At 36.3% G+C, this 18,106-nt stretch overlaps 1 protein-coding gene across 4 annotated transcripts in view; it reads right to left on the bottom strand.

Moving 5' to 3' along the window:
* LOC129237376 (coronin-7) overlaps window positions 1–11,218 on the bottom strand; it is a 36,045-nt gene extending 24,827 nt beyond the window's left edge. For 2 of the 4 annotated variants that reach the window (XM_054872074.1, XM_054872075.1), the window contains exon 1: window positions 10,785–11,218. The gene's annotated coding sequence lies outside the window, so the exon portion shown is untranslated. The remainder of the gene's footprint in view (window positions 1–10,784) is intronic. The other 2 variants (XM_054872076.1, XM_054872077.1) reach the window with 1 other exon arrangement.
* Window positions 11,219–18,106: the final 6,888 nt, after the last annotated feature.

Below are 18,106 nucleotides of genomic sequence, written 5' to 3'. Positions count from 1 at the left end.
AGGACTGTCACTCCAGCAGCATTCCCCGTATGTAAGTATGGGGAATGTTTATGCTGTTGCAACAAAATGGCAGTGATATCGCCAGTGAAGCTGGCAAATGTAATGGAAAATGTCAGTAGCATTTGGTATGTTCATTTTTTAGTCACTCTCTTCGTTCGGTTGCCACAGACGAATGGATTAGTAGTGTGTGACTACCATTCCAAAGTGCGTATATTTTAATTTCCGTGCATGAAACACCAAAATGATAGAAAGTTTTTTTCTAATAACGGTCGCCCCTCGGCAGGTAATGACATACCTCCAAGTGTATTTTTCCTCACAAACCATTTGCCTTTCGGATGTGGCTCAATTTGCGGAACAACGCACACCACAAATAGAAGAAGGAGCTCTGCCAAACACGTGTGAGTAAGCGCCAATTAAAGTATATGTTGGATACTGGGTCCAGTACGAGAAAAATAAGAGCTCTATCGCATCGAGATGACAGCGAGCAAAAAACTTCAAGGAGAAAACGCAGTTTGCCAAATCGCAGCCCACCCGATGGCTAAGACACGTTTACAGAATTCCAGATGAAAGAATACCTCGCAATGTTCTAGATGCGCGCATGCTTGGTGAAATCCGAAGAGGACGGCCGCGGAAGCGATGGTTACACGACGTTGAGGACGATCTAAGAAGCATAGAAGTGAACAACTATCGTAGTCTGGTTATGGACCGAAATGTATGGAAAAGAATTGTGGAGAAAGTAAGACTCACAATTGGCTGTAGTACTATGAATGATGATGATGATGTTTGGCCGAGCTCCTCCTCCTATATGTTGTGTAAACTGAAGTTGTATGCCGCCTCAGCATGGCAGATAATTTTTTTTAAAAGGAGCTTTTTCATGACACAAATACACTCGGAGGTTTGCCATTGCCTGCCAAGGGACGACCGATTTTAGAAAAAACTTTTTCTATTAATTTATGTTCCTGTACGGAGATTCGAACACGGGCACTACCGCATGTTAGTACGCACCAACAAATTCGGCTGCAGCGACTGCCGTTTGCTTATTACTTGGGCCTTTAAAAATATTCGGTTTGGTTCGATCTTAAAAATCGATGTTAGGTCGTTCTCTAGTTAACACTTCCTATCCAATCTCTGAATTTATTGTCAGAGTTACTAGTTAAAGTTGCTAAAAAGTTTTCCTCCGCAGAACAAAACCGATCACGAGTTGGTTCGAAAGTAAGTGTCACGTTCCCATCGAACTGATGATAGTTAGGCCACTAGTTATAAATATGTATGAATGTCATCTCAGCAAGTACTTCTCTTAAGCTGCTTTGCTTTGCAAGATTGAGCTAAAAACATCTTTGCCCTCATTTCATGAACAATGCTGCGGATCTCGCCTAGTCTTTGGTTTTTCCTAATACCTGTCCTATACGTCATTTTTGTTTGTCACATCGATTACGAGTCTTTGTTTTTCCCACTGGCTCACTTTGGCATATTTGTTGCAGGCCAAAAGATATGCGGCACCTCCCCGGTGTAACTATTTCCTCGCCGATTACAGTAATAAGGCCGTTGCAAGGCATTCGTGCAGCAATGACACTGGAGACACCAGCATAGTCTGAGCAACTTGTTGTCGTTTGCCGCTGAAGCCACAGGCAACAACGAGGCAAAAAAGCTGCTTGAAGTTAAACAAGCAGCCTGCAGCTAAACAAAACCCACCAAACAATCGACCGAATACCACAACCGGCCACGCTACAACTACGTGCAAATATATACATACATACATATATATATAGATATCAGACAACAGTACAAGTAATAACAATAAAATCAGAAAAAGGAAACAGATAAAAGTTGCTTGGCGGCTTGAAGTGTTTGTTCGTTTTCCTGGCAAGTTGGTGCTTGTCGGCTGACTTGATTTCGCTATTCATGTCGCACTTGTGCCGAACAGAAAGCCAGTCAGACAGCAAACCTACATGATTTCAGGCCTTTTCCAAGGCGGCGAACGAACACAATTTACACAATTAAGCGGAGGAAAAGTTAAGAAAAAAAAACGGAATGAAACGGAAAGAGGCGCAAAAACGGATATATTCATGGGGCATATGAAAGAAAGCTGCAGGCAATACACTCACTTGGTGTTCTCACGAAAACAGTAGGACACTGATTGAAGATTAATGCATGTATGGATGTATGTATGTATGTATGCATGTGGGTATGTGTGTATAGATGTAGTTATTTTTTATTTAACATAGTGCAGTCACTTTTCTATACGATTTCCTAATAGCGATAAATATGTGCTTCGCCCCATGTGCACCTGTGTGTTTGCACCTGTGCACGGCAGAATTCAGTGGCCCCCATTCTGATATTGCCTGATTTCACATAAACTGTGCACAATAAAATATATTCACATTTGCGCACAATAGCCTATTTATTCTTGACGAACGGTCATTGAGCGTAAGCTCTTCTATTCGCATTCCTTAAGTTTAAATAAAGGAAGAGGAGAAGTATTTGGATTATATTTAAACGCATAAAATATAGATAAATTATATTTAAGATAGTAGTTATACTTTTTTGATATACAAGGTGAAGTCCAAAATAAACAAGACTGGCGTCATAAAAATGTTTTTGATGGCGCCATCTTTTTAATGAGTTAGTGCGTTGGAAGTCACATCCCTAGCTGATCTCCAGTGAAAGTTTGGTGACACTCGGTTCAGTGGAAACGAAGTTATTGCGTCTAAAGTGTCAGTATCTTTGCGTCATCGGTACAAAAATGAGTTTCGAACAAAAAGCTAATATCAAATTTTGTTTTAATGGCGATATTGGCGATGGCGATGATTGTATATCTGGTGCCAGAGTTCATGAGTGGTTTACACGCTTCAGAGATGGTTGAAGACATAAATGACAATGAACATACGGGCCACCCAAAATCAGTAATTACCAAAAACTCCATCGAAATTCTTCGTAAATTTATCAAAATGAACCGAAATCATCGTTGAAATTATGAAATCGGAGTTGAATATCTTCAAAACATCGATTTATCGCATTTTAACTGATCATTTGGGCTTACGCAAGGTCTGTGCACGTTTCATTCCGCACAAGGAGAAGTCAAAAATCAAGTTGATGCTCATTTGTTTTTCCAAGGGAATTGTCCACAAGGAGTTCGTGCCAACGGACCAAACCGTCAATGCAATTTTCTATCTTGGCATTTTGAAGCGTTTGTTGCATCGCATTTGTCGAATTCGCCCTGAATACCGCAAAGGAGGAAACTGGCGCTTATTGCACGATCCACTCGTGTGACTGATTTTTTGACTAGAAATCGCATTTTATCCATCAATCACTCAGCGTATTCGCCTGATATGGATCCAAGTAACTTCTACTTATTCGGAAAATTGCATTTGGTGATGAAAGGAAAACGTGTCCGTAGAGGTCATCCAAAAGGCTTGTACCGGCATCCTGAAGGACATTCCAGTCAATGACCTGAAACACTCTTTCGAAAAGCTTTTAGATCGCGCAAAACAGTGTATCGAGGCCAGGGGAAACTATGTACACATATGGTGAATATTTATGCTGCTACAGCAACAAAATCAGGGAAATTCATACCGGTGATTGGAGAAACTTCGAGATGTAGAAGTATATTACAGTAATGCACCATCCTAATTCTTCTCAGCATGTAGTTTTGGTCTCTAAATTTAATTGAAGTTTGGCTAACGGAACAGAATCTTTTGTTACATTCACGTTTTAGGTTCAGCCCACTGGGGTCCATGACGTTTATATTGTACTGATGTACTGCCGTACTTCTAGGATCAGATGGTGCATGTGTTTTCACTACAGAAGAAAGGAGAAGTAGCCGTTTGATTCCTATTGGATCGTTCCTACGATAGTCGGTTCTAAGTTACCGGAACGATCCGGATTTATGTAGGGTGAATGTTTATGCTGCTACAACAACAACTCCTATTAGTTGGGCCCCGGATTAGGGCAGTAGCACCATTTCACTTTTCTACAATTCAAAAATAACTAAAGTGGTGCACGATAGGTTGGGAGGCACCTGAAATACATCGAGTGAAAACGAGGGACGCATTGGTGTAAGCCGCATTATGCAGGCTTCTAGTTGTACGAAGCTTAGCAAGCAATGGATGTAGTATAAATTAGTTGGTATATCGCTTCGAGTTCGATGACGATTTGCAGTCACGAGTGTGATACACATGATGCGCTTCAACGAATTTGATGCCCTCATATCGATTTACTAGTTGGCGAACCTCCAAACTAACGCCCTTAATAGAAGATCGGTCAATCGGCCCGGCGCTGCTGCCCGGTGTTCAAGCTCAAAACGACTATTTCTACCGAGAAACGGTAGTGGATTTCCGCAACTCGACTAACGAAAATAAGGCGAGCGGGGAGAAGAGTAATATTTCAGCCTAACGAAAATTATGTTCGCCAACTCATGCGCAAGCATGCATCGGAGGTGGATTCCGCGGAAGCAAAGTCGGCAGATCTGTCGATCGAGATGACCATTGGAAGGTGACTTTATACGAGACTAAGTATAGTTCAAGTTCCTCCAATTTCCCACGTGCCCAGATAGTTTTATAATCAAAAATTTAATTCGAAATAAAAATAAAAAAAGAATACCAGAATCTAAAACTTATAAAAAAAAATTTCTCAGATTGCTGGATTTTTTAATCTCACCGCTTGAAAGTAAAGGAAAAACAGACTAGAGCTTTAAAAAACTCTACACCACCACCAACTACACCAATTCGGTTGGTTGTTGTTGTTGTAGCAGCATAAACATTCCCCATATATGTACGGGGAATGCTGCTGGAGTGAAAGACCTTTGCCAAATATAAATCCGGGTCCTTCAGGTAACATAGAACCGACTGTCGTGGGAACGAATTTGGTTGATAATATTTTATATTAGACAACTCACAAAAAAGGTGCGAGATGCAATCCACCTTATATGTATGTTCATAAGAATACATCCTTTGAAAATAACCCATTATTAATTATAAACTATGGCATTTAATTTTTGAATCCAAACGTAGTTTTTTTTTCATAAAACCCATATGAAGCAAAACTCCAAACTTTGTACGAAATTCAGAAAAAATTCATTAAATTTTCATAAATATTTGCACCATTTTTTACAAGGTAGAAAAGTTAACAGCTTTAACATGTTTGCAAAATATCGTTAAGTTATTCTTCCCGGCGTTTCCGCTTGCAGTAAAGCATGTAATTGTTTTGTTGATTGTATGGCACAATAAAATAAAAAAATAAATAAATAATTGGCGCGTACACTTCTGTTAGGTGTTTGGCCGAGCTCCTCCTCCTATTTGTGGTGTGCGTCTTGATGTTGTTCCACAAATGGGGGGACCTACAGTTTCAAGCCGACTCCGAACGGCAGATATTTTTATGAGGAGCTTTTTCATGGCAGAAATACACTCGGAGGTTTGCCATTGCCTGCCAAGGGGCGTCCGTTATTAGAAAATGCATTTATTAATTTTGCTTTCACCGAGATTCGAACCAACGACCTCTCTGTGAATTCCAAATGGTAATCACGCACCAACCCATTCGGCTACGGCGGCACAATAAAATACATATCGTTAATATAATTACAATTTACAATGGGCTAAAAAAAAAGTTTAAACATATCTTTATATCGACTTTTCAATGTTTTCCCTTACAACTGCGATATTTTCAATTGAACGGGTCAATCCAAGGCGCATTAATTAAAGGTGGTGGCACTAGACCAATAACACAGTTCTGTACGTTTTATTGTCAAAGCAAAGTATTGGCAAAGTATAAAACAAATAATGAATTCGCCTTGTTTCATTCTGGCCAACAACCACATGGACACGGCGAATGAAACAAAAAAAAACAAATCAGCTGATTTACCAACACCACCTTTAAGGGGTTACATGGGTTTCGTTGGTTCAAAAAATCGATTTATTTTTTTTTTTGCTTATTAATTTCTACACCCTCAGGAATATTATCCTAAATTTTCAAGTCGATCCGAATAATAGTTTCGGAGATACAGCCTTTGGAAGGTGTGCGCTCCAAGCCACTTTTATTGTTACTCAAAACTTTAAACGCGTTTTTCTCGGAACCGTGTTTCCAAAGTCGGTTGTCAAATGTTCTCGAAAACTACTCAACCGATCTTGATGAAATTTTACACAGGTGTTCGAAATACAATTTACTCGTGCTTGAACGAAGGATTTCGTTTTTTTTTTTTCAATTACAATTATTAAGAAAAAAAAAACAAAATGTCAAGCAAATTTGACCCAAATTTTCATTTTTTGGAAAAATGTCTGCCAAAATTCCAATTTTTACTTTTTTTCTTTCCTTCGTTCATACACGAGTTTACGGTCTTAACTAAAACACTTATTTTTGTTTTTTCATTTTTGATGAGCCTGTCAGGAGTTATGCTGACAACGCGGACGCACTTTTTTTCGAGTGGTCACCGGAAATGACGTCACAATGGAGGAGTTTTAACTTTTTTTTTTGAAAATTTCAGAAATTATTCTTTAAGTATGTATCTATAAGACAAAAAAGTTTGAACTAAATAAAAAACTTTTTACATAGAAAAAAAAATATTGAAAATAGGCCTTTTTTTATCCGACGAAACCCATGTAACCCCTTAATAGATTCGCCTTGATTATAACAACCGAATAGGTGATATTTAGTTTTGACGGATCCATAATTTTCGTAGAGGATTTAATTGTTTTTATCCGAACTTATTTTAGTCAATTTCTACTTAACATATGCATGTCGAAATAGTCAACTCTAGAAAAAATGTTCATAAAAAACAAACTTGAGTCAGTCACACATAAAATGAGATTTATCATACTTTCTAAAAACAACAACAAAAACGAGTAAGAGTAAAACCTTAATCAAATATTCGCAAATTATTTTATTGTTGTATCATTTCGAAAAAACTGCTTAAAAATCACTGATGCTGACATTTGCACATCACGCAAGGAACACATATGTACATACATACATATGTATGTATAATGATAAAGTCAGTTGGATACAAAATTCGTTTTAACTGATTTGAATAGAAATGTTTGCATTAAAAAAATGCAAAGAGAGTAACATGCGTGGCTGATGGAGTTCCCGTACATAAATGAGGACAGTTAATTTCTAGCAACCAGTTGCCTAAAGCGAATATACACCTCCACATCTAGCTATTACTCTTTAGTATTCAAACATTCATACATACTATACATCGCTAATCAACACCAGGCAAGAATATGTTTTTTATGCCATATAAGCGTTGACAACAAAATTAACAACAACGCAATGTGGTAGTGTGCGCAATGTAAAATGACATCTACTTTTTTAAAAGGTTTTTTTAGCCACATGCACATACATATGTATGTATGTACGTACAGTAACAAACAACACTAGAGCATTAACCGTATACATGTGCATGCAAAATAAACATTTGCTTCCGTCATTAGAACCAAAAATATTAAGCGCCATACACAATTATTTATTCTTTAACAAAAAGAGCAACGATAGTCAAGTTTTGATTCGATAAAACTAAAGCACGTCATCTGGTATTTCGAAGTCAGTGCGAAGACATACTATACAAGACAGAGTCTAGGTCAAAGAAGCATTTAATGGGTAATGCGATAGTATACAAATATGATTTGGAAACGGATACCAGTTATCCAATTAAAGACAATTACTTCTACACTTGATCTGCCCATTGCAAAGGAAACCTTTCTCATTATCTGCCACTACCAGCAGGTATTACACACGTAGCACATATACTCTCATGGCTGAAGTGTTCCTACTCATTATCTGGAAGTGGATTAACTAATGAAGCCACTGGTTCACGACTAGCTTCACTATTTCTATGACGCTGTAAATACCATACAGCAGGGCCGTGGAGAGAGTATTCGGGCCCCGGGGGAAACTTGAGATGCGGGCCCTTTCAAATTTTTTTTATTTATCAAAATGCGTATTACCTTATAAATCAGTAGCATAAAATGTTCCACTTTAATAAGAGCTCAATAATATACACTTTTGTATCACCATATTATATTTATTCTTCGTAATCGTGATCATAACATTCGATATGCTGACACCAAAAAAAGTCTGTGACGGAACTCCGTTAGAAGTATTATTTACTATATTTTTTCAAGCAGGAAATTTCTTGGAATTACCCTCGAGTCCGGGTCCCTCTGAAAACTCCGGGCCCGGGGGAAAAAGTACCCGATCCCCCCCTCTCGTCGGGCCTGCCATACAGACTATAGTTCTCCTTTCAAGTCAATTTATCCAGCCTGTGATACTAAAAATCTTACAGACTAGAATACAACTAAGACGCACGATAAAACTTGTCCGCTCAACAAGGTCTGGCCAGTCAAAAGTCAGTTAAGATTAAAAAGAAACAGAAACAAATGGGCAGATCCACTCCTTTTTTTTTTTTTTTGGTTTCCACGACAGTCGGTTCTACGTTACCGAAACGACTCGGATTTATATCCAGCCAAAGACTATCATTCCAGCAGCATTCCCCGTATGTAAATATGGTACAACAACAACAGCATCCACTATTTTTAAGTGATTGTAGGCTTATAAGTTTACAATGAAAATAATAGGATGGCAACGAATCAGAAAAATTCACGGTTTAAGGGCCAAACAGAGACATTTTTAATGCTTATCGCTACCAAATGATTTAAATTATTCTCTAAATACAGACCATCAAGCACAGTTTATTCTGCGAAAGAGCTTAAGGTTACCGGCGCGCAATAAAAAGTCGGTATTTTTATTATTTGAATATATATTATATTTGATATATTTCAAAATATCTCACTAGGATTTATAATATTTTTCGTCTATAAGAACATCGTACTCCAACCAACTGTTCAATACTTAATACCTTTGGGTTTTTTTTATTTTAGATTTGGTTAACTAAATTTGTTGATTGTTTTTTTTATAAACTAAATCTTTTCCCTTTAATAATGCTATACAAAAATACCTAAAGCAAATTCGTAGAAAAATGTATTACCTAAATGCGTCCAATATGAATTACGAGCTTCAGTTATGCTCGCCACTGTATATACTACATCCATATCCATACCTAAATATGTATGTACGTATGCACATTTAACTCATTTTAGTTGTATTATTTATAGCTAAATTTGTTTAGTTCGCTTGTTTGGGTTTCGCATTTTGCTTGAGTCTTCTTCATGAAGCTCTGTTTTGCGGCAGTTGCGTTTCTGATACGAAACAATAGAAAGTAGCCGACATCGTATCCAACAAACATACCAACAAGCGATTACAAGCCAATGCAATGGTCATTGCAAGCCACAAAGAAAAAACAAAAAAAAAAAAACTCATAATGCCGACCTAGACCGTGTTTCTTTGACTTCTGTTATTTTTATTTTGTTTTGGTCATATAAAAAGCCAGAAGCAGCTATTGAAAAGAGTGCCATTAAAGCTAACCATTGTAGGTATCTGCTTCCACAAGCACAGGGTTGATTGTACGCTGAATAGGCGCATCGCTGAAAAAAGTTGCAGCCAAGGGCAAATGGATAAGCTCCCCGATCAATCGACTATGCTATTCTTGTGAGTAGGCAGGCGACAGAAAAAATATATAATACAATGCAATATGTAGGTATTTTCCATTGGTCCCTTAAAAGGACTGGGAAATTATACTTTCTATGATAACTCATAACTGAAAACACTAATAGATGTGTATGAATATGTGCACATTAACACAAGCAGACGTTTCATTGATTGCTTTTGCACTACCATGACACTATGATTCTGTTATCAACAAATGATTCAACAACTAACATAGCCTGATAGCTGATGATTCATAATTGCGGATTTGTAATTGAAAATTTCTTAGCAATAAAGAAAGTTCTTTTTTTTTTGCTACTGCATACCTACTTTTTTAGTTGCTATCAATTTGATGTTTTCCACGCTTGATAATAGTTTATCAACTATACAATGGTGACAGTTTACCGAGGCTTGGTTTTCCTTCCTTTTATATTACTCTCTATGCCGGCAACTTTGTTCTTAACTACTAACCAATACCTTCAACCCCAAACGCCACCACCCACAGCAGAGAAACACAAAAGTATTGGATAATGCAATAACAAAGGCAAAGGGTGGTAGTGTTGTTGCTATTTAGTTTATTTCTATCAGATTCAACCGCTTTGTTGTTTTTGCTTTATGGAAGCACAAACACTATGGCGCCGACGTGACCACTAAATCAAAGAGTTTTTGCTTATCGCATTTTTATGCCTCCACCCATTGACAGAGTTATTTCACTGCTGTTCATGTTTATGGCCTCTACCATTTTATTATTTTTTAATGATATTTTTGTATCGAAATGCCATTTATTTAAGAAAATTAATCAGTGGAATTAATTAGAAATGAGTAATTGCGTTTGCAATACACACAAAGTTCCGTTCTCTTCATTGTTTTTGATTTCTCATTCGCTCGCTCTATTTAATCTCTCTCTTCTTGGTTCTTTCTTATCTTTTTTTTTTTTCTTTTTGCAACCTTCAAGCTTTTGTTGTTGCTTATTTGGAGTTCGCGCAAACGTTGTGCACTATAGTTGTTGGTTTAGCTGCCGCTGCCGCGGCCACCGCAAAAGTTTCCATTGGTAAGAGCACACACCCTTTTCCGTGCAGACGCAAACAAAGCAACGCCAAATCTAAAGCCGGTATTAGGCGGCATATAATTTCCCTGAGGAAACTGACGCCTATAATCTAATCTCCTAAGGAAATAAGTATGTATCCTATCTAACTAAACTCAGAAACAAATGCACTATTCAGCACAAAGAAAATTACAAGGATATTCACCGCTTTGAATTATACTTGAAACTCCAGCCTGCGTCTGTTTTATATCCTTTCTTTCGATGCACTTATGAAGAACACTTCTGTATTATTTGTTCACTTTATACGTTTTTTTAGCGACAAATACCGATTCAAAGCCTTTTAAAAATATGTAACTTCCTTCAAATCTAGCACCAGCACTTTACCCGTCGCAAAGACTTTATTTTCATTGACACGATTGCCCACACATATAGCGTTGCACTTCAAATGTTTTTAACGTTCTTTGCCTGCTACCAATTTCTCGGAGAATTATTTGTTTGCATCGATTAAAATAGTGCAATCTGGAAGGAATTGCACTGAAATTTTTTAAATTTTACTCCAGCTGCACTCAAATAACACTTATTTTTCTTCCAACTTTCTTCGAGCGACTAATCGACTAGTTTCTCGCTAATTTCGTCGCTGCTGAAGCCCTCTCTTTGAAATATACAAATTGGCATTGCCATATCACAGAGTTTGTTTGATTTTAATACAATTTTAGAACGTAATCACGTTATTACCTGGCGTCTACACTACTAACGTAATAATCATCAATACATTTGTGAAAATCAAAGTATACAATTCTATTTCATATAAATGCATATACTGATGTATCTAATTTATTTCAATTTCTTTTTATTTAATTATTTTTATGCATTTTTATTTATTTTTCTGCGGTTGACCGAACACCTCTTTCAATGAATAGTGTGAATTTTAATACTGTCATATAGTTTTATGCTGCTTCCGAACGGCAGGCAGGCTTTGTAAGACAGAAATAAACCCAGAGTTTTCCCGTTGCCATTTTTATGGCTTAGTTTGCATATTCGCAAAGTGAACGAAATTAAAGTAAACCCAATGCATGCAATATCTGATGGTGACTTCATTTGCTGTGGCATTTCTTATATTTTGTTGTGATCGTTTGCTGTATATAACTCGCTGTATCCATTAGCATTCAGTCATTGCAGGCAGTCTATCAAATTTATAACAAGCTAGACAGTTATAACTAGAGATCGGATTTTTATGCAAATTGAATATTTTATTATGATGAGTTTCTACCTAGGTTCGAACTTCATGTGATGTTAAACAAAATATGCACTTGCATAAGAATCCGATCTCTAGTTATAACAAATATATATTTTACTTGAGCCTCTCACAGCATGGAATTTCAATATTTCTTGTCTATATACAGTGGTGGCCACGAATTTAGCGCTCAATGCCAAGACAGCATTCTCTCTATAGTTTTCCTCTTAGCAAACTAAATGATTATTAAAATTTTTCTTGGAGAGCTATTACAAGTAGGGAACAAGTACCGCCTTAATCGGTGCTTAATATATCGCTTCCTTCCTAATAAAACTCATTTCCATGCAAGTACAGCCAGTTAGAGCTGGGCTCAAATTTTTCTAACATTAGATTCCTTCTACAAGCTGAGATAAACAACAAAAAAATGTGTTATAAATCTTAGGGAAAGGACTCTGATGTCCGAAAAACCAGGTGGTTCATAATGCACTTAAACATATTTAGGAATATCGTTACGCGAAAAATAGACCAACGCCACAGAGTGGGAAAAACCAGAAACTAGAGAAGATGAGTTGGTAGGCAGGCCTCATTGGCAGACGCATTTAAAAGTTCCTGCACTGTTCCAGAGTGAGGTGCCATCACCATATCAATATATTTTCCAAAACAAATTGTAGACGATTGATGAAAAATGCAATGCTCTTTATTACAAAAAAGATTAAACATTCTGGGGTTATGAATCAATGCTCTGCTGTTTCGGGTCTGATGGAAATAGATATAATTGATGCCCATCGAACAAGTAGCATTTTACACACAGAACTCTACGAAGCGTGACGGTGGTAATGTTATGGTATGGGCATTAAGGCTAGTTTACTGGGGCGACAGCCCTTGATCGGAAAAAACTCCGAGTCATTCCGGTAACGTAGAAACGGCTGCTATGGGAATGGGCCTGGCATAGATAAATTTCATCAAACAAACACCCATACCATCGCTTGATGAACTTTTGGTATATTTTTGTATGATATTTAGCACCTCATTAAAAAAGTAAAATTCAGCAATTTGGGTGACCTGTGAACACAGTCAGAAAATACCTGGAATGATAAATTCGTGTGCAACTCTTACGTTTTATGAGGAAAGAGGAATATATCAGTACATATTATCTACTCACCTTCTACGAAAAATGTTAGTAATTGTTTAGTTTGCTAATAATACGATCACATATAAGTAGATGATCTACTTTATCGCGCTTAACTCCCAATCCGTAATTAAAAAGCGAGTTCCCGATACCAAATTTCTCTCCCAAAATTTGAGATTATAAAACAATCCTAGATGATAACTATACTTTTTGACATACAACCCTGTGTTTTCTGTGCAATAGATCGCTATTTTTACGCGTATAAAGAAAAACGTCAAAGTAAATACTAAATAAAATGGATGACAGGTTCGTATAACCAAAAAAAAGCGTGTGTCCTCTTATTATTATAACAAATAAAACAACAACAACACTTCGACATACTAAGGCGCATGCATTAAAGGTGGTGGCACTATACCAACAACACTGTTCTGTACATTTGATTGTCAAAGCAAAGTACATATTCAGAAACTAGAAAACAAATAATGTTTGTTTCAGCAAATCGCTAATCGCAAGAAACAACAAACCAGTTGCTAAAGCAAATTCACCTTGTGTGAATTCGCCTAGTTAGTGACTATAGGCAAGTATTAGGCAAAGCGAATTCATACAAGGTGGTGTTACTACAAAAGCAGATTTCTTTTGTTTTGGTCGATTGCATGTTCGCCTTACTATTTGTGCTTTAGGAATTCCCCAGGATATTCGCTTGTGTTTAAATGGCATCACTAAACTCAAATAACAAATAATGCAAAACTGTATTCAAATTGGCAGTAAACACAAATAAACAGTCAATTCCTTTTTTTCGGAGAATCAGCCCAAAACATGAATCTTACCTAGATGCTTAAAGGTCTCCACACACGGAGCGTTAGCGGCACTACATTATTTTTTAATGTAGCGACGATGACGACACGCTTGCTGTGGCCGCACACAATGCAACTAGCTATCGTACAAGTACGAGTTGTCAATATATCGAGGGATGAAGCGGAATTTATTTTATTGTATTATCTTCTCCATCGGAGTAGAGATAAAAGAAAAGCAGATTATTCATTGCCACAAGGGAGTTACAAGAGGAAGATTACAAATTTCAGACATTTTACAGAATGTCTAAAAATGCTTTTCCAATAACAGGTGTTATTTAAATATATAAAAGGCTATCAAGAGATGAGATGAGGCGCTACGTGCCATACAAGCAACGAAACTATTGAACTTTTACGGGAAAAGTTTCCGGACCGTGTTATCTCTAGAAGAGGTGATCACAATTGGCCACCGAGATCTTGTGATTTAACACCTTGTGACTTTTTTATTTGGGGCCACGTGAAGGAGAAGGTCTTCGCCAACACTCCAGGGTCCATTCAAGACCTCAAAGATGGAATTCGTGAGGCTATCGAGGACATAGGGCAGCCACTTTGCAATTCGGTTATGGAAAATTTCATGAAAAGGATATTGTCCTGCAAGCGTGGTCGTGGTGGTGTAAGCGTTTGCCTGGTGTTATTTTCCACCATTAACGGCATACCTTCCTCTTTATAACGAAATAAACATCCGATTATTTATATTAGTATTTTCTTTGAATAACAAAATAACACCTCTTATTTGAAAACCCTTTATTAACATTGAAAATCAAATACAAACTACAAGCGTACAGGACATTTGGCGACTCTGCTGTACGATAAACGTAATGCTGCATGCTTGCTGTGACGAGTACGAGTAGCTGAAGGCCTGTGTGCGGTTCGCCATTTGAACACAAGTCTGCGGCAATGAATGGTATGCCTCGCGTACATTTTATCGCATACGCTACGATGACGATACGAAACGTGTGCGGAGGATCTAACATTGCGTTGAAATTGTCGATTATTAGCGTACATATGTATGCAACTATTTGCCCAAAACTAATTTGCTTCAATCCATGCAAACCTTTTTTTAATGTGTGATAATGAGAGCAGCGTTGTTTTTTCAGTTTGCTCCGGAATTTGAGGTCTTCTGCACGTAAACATCCTTGGATACGTTCATATCACTTTTCCTTAAAATTGCTTCAGCTTCACGAAACGATAAGTTTGGGTTTGTCACAAACTAAACAATAATCTTCTGATTTTGTCGTCAAAGTTTTTAACTTCGGTATACCATTACACTCATTTATTATATGAAATTTGAAAATGATCTGAAATTTTTGGACTTAGTTTGTGTATATAGAAACAATACTTCAAATCGTTTTTCACACTTGAAATTAATTTTTTAAAAATAACGTACGCTTTCTAAATTTTTCACCTAACAAATTGCACAACGTGCATTGTGAAAAGGCATTTAAATTTTTTTTAATAACGGAACTCTAAGTTTGAATTTTGCCAGTCACGCTTCCATTAGACAGAGTGTATTTGGGCTGTATATCTGCTGCATGATATGTCAAATCCGCAGCGTTGCCGGTCTCTCTTGTTTTTCTGTTTAAAAGTTTCATTATTTTTCATTCACAATAGATATTAATTGCAATTTTTCAGTTGTACCGGGGAACCGCCATATTCGCATGGGTTGGTGCATGACTACTTTTCCGGAGTGCGTCGGCTCGAGTCTCCGTGAATGAAACATCAAATGATAGACAATTGATTTTTTAATAGTGGTCGCCCCTCTGCAGGCAATGGCAAACCTCAGAGTTTATTTCTGCCATGAAAAAGCTCCTCATAAAAAATATCTGCCGTTCGAAGTTGGCTTAATTGTAGGTCCCTCCCTCCTTCGACCAAACACCTAACCGAAGTGTACGCGCCAACGATTTACTTCTTTTTGTAAGTTTTATTGTCAATCTGCAACAGTTGCACTTCATTATTCCTGAGATAATTCCGAATTAAGTCGTTAATTTCGTTTTGATTACTTGCTTGACTTTGCTCACTGGGCAATGCTAGTAGCAGTAAATTTAGTCCGGCCTGGTGGTAAGTCACTTCAACTGGTGGTAACCAAAAAATTTACATACATACATACCTATACTAGTACCTAGAAACACATTTGTCTGCTTGGTGTTGGTCGCCGTTAGAGAGTAGAAAAAGAGAAAGAAAGCTTTCGAAGGAAAATATGTGTACATTTATTTTGTAAAGTTATTTCATAAATAGTTTTTAGTTATTGCATTTTTCTTTTATGTATATATATTTACTTTAAATATTAATAAAATAAAATTAATTCATACTTAATGGATAATTACAAACACTGGATCACTGCAGCGTTTCATTTGATACATTATTTGTATGCTTTATACATAAGTAAGTAGTTGCTAATACATAATATGATACTTTGCTTATTTTTTCTTTATTTATTTATGTAATAAGTAAGTGGTTTTTAGAAATTTCACTACAGCTGAAAACATATTTCTGCATTGCATTTTCGGCCAATTGGAAATACAATTCAATAAATAAATTTGAAGTTATGCAGTTTTAGAATTATAAGAATTTTCATATGAAATAAATCTAGAAAAAAAAAATGAATTAGCACACCAGTATACTCGTATATACTTATATATCGCTCATTTACTTCAATAGCGTCACAACTCAAAAAGCCAAAATGTTGAGAACAACGGCTTTAAAATTTTCAATTTGCTATGTCTCCCTAACTAGAAGTAAAGACATATTTTTATCTAATGAAGTACTGTTATTTGATAGGTATCACAATGAATTTTTTACACAACGCAAAAGAAGAGCTTGTGGTATTAGATCTGTTCATGAAGCATATAATTTGTTGGTGGTCATGTAACCAAAAAAACTTGCAAAGTAGGGGAAAATGACAGAGCGAAGTGACATTTCATTTTGAGGGGAAGCTGCAAGTTTTTACTGGATAAAATTTTACTTGTAAGAATTTGCGAGTGAGAAAAACAGCTAATCGCAAAGTAAAAACAAAAACGCGAATTAAAATTTGGGAATTGAGTCATAGTTCTAAATTAAAATAAAAATGGTGATTCAAATGGAGAATGTAAAAATATATTTTAGATAAAATTTATAAAGTTTATTGGAAATCATATACTTATGTTATTCAACAGGGAATATGTTTTTCAATTGAATCGACCAATGATATAGAGGTATATAAGTACATATAGTATGTATTTCTGAACCGTAGCCTGGTGACTGGCACCGTTGCTGCAGTTTCCGAAATATAAATCGAAAGCATTGAAGGTATATTTGTGTTTTATGCCTGTACTTCTTGGTTATTAACTAATTTGGCAACATATTTACATTAGATGCATAGAAAGATGAAAGTAAGGGAAATATGAAGAAAACTGTGATTGCCATAACAATATTTACAATTGCAAATGCGATGTTCTTCATCTGACAGCGATGAAGAAAGCAAATTGTTATGGTCAAAATATGCCTTGTGATGCTAAGCTCGTTCTTTTGCATTTTATTTGTTTTTTTTTTCATTTATAGGTTATATAGAGTTATATTAGAATTTTCAAAAAATATTTTATTAATATATTTTCTTAATGTACATATATTTAAGAATAAACACAGTGAAAATTTTGAAGTTACACGCAAATTTGAAAAGGCGTTCCAGAGTGCTGGTAAAGTGCTTTTCAAACTTTAAACGCGGTTTTCCCAAAATGGTGTTTTCAAAGTCGGTGACCAACATTACTCGAGCTACACGAGCTTCTTAAATATATTTATTATCGATAAATATTTTTTTTATAACCAATTTAAGGCCGAAATTTTGGTCAAAAATCGAATTTTTTTTGAGAAACCGCCATATTGTCAACAAAATTTATTTTGCTTATTCCTTTGATTAATTACTAGATTTAACATTACTTTAACGAAATCTGGTTGGTTTTTTTAATTTCAGAGGTTCCAGTTCAGAGATATAGTGGTCACCGCCAAACGCCTTTTTTGTGAGGAGCTCCCGGAGATCGGTTGTAGCTCCTTTCCGAAGAAATATATTTACTAACACTAAGTCTTAAAATACAGTTAAAAGATAAACGTGTACAAATTTTTAGATCAATAAATTTAGAAGTTTTCTCAGAAAAAATTCTAGAAAATTCACTTTTTTTCGGCCTTCTAACTGTATATAACCCTTTAACACCAGGTAGATCGACTGAATAATTTTTCAATTTTTGTGGTTTTTCCCGCCAACAACTTAGTTAGCTGTTAGTAAAACTTGAAAATTGTTACTGGTTTGCATTCATGTACTTCTCTTGATATTTTTTTCTTTG

Source organism: Anastrepha obliqua, chromosome 2, assembly GCF_027943255.1.
Source record: "Anastrepha obliqua isolate idAnaObli1 chromosome 2, idAnaObli1_1.0, whole genome shotgun sequence".
Classification (NCBI taxonomy): Eukaryota; Metazoa; Arthropoda; class Insecta; order Diptera; family Tephritidae; genus Anastrepha; species Anastrepha obliqua.
The sequence above is the reverse complement of the archived record's forward strand: the minus strand, read 5'-3'. Positions and strand labels throughout refer to the sequence as shown.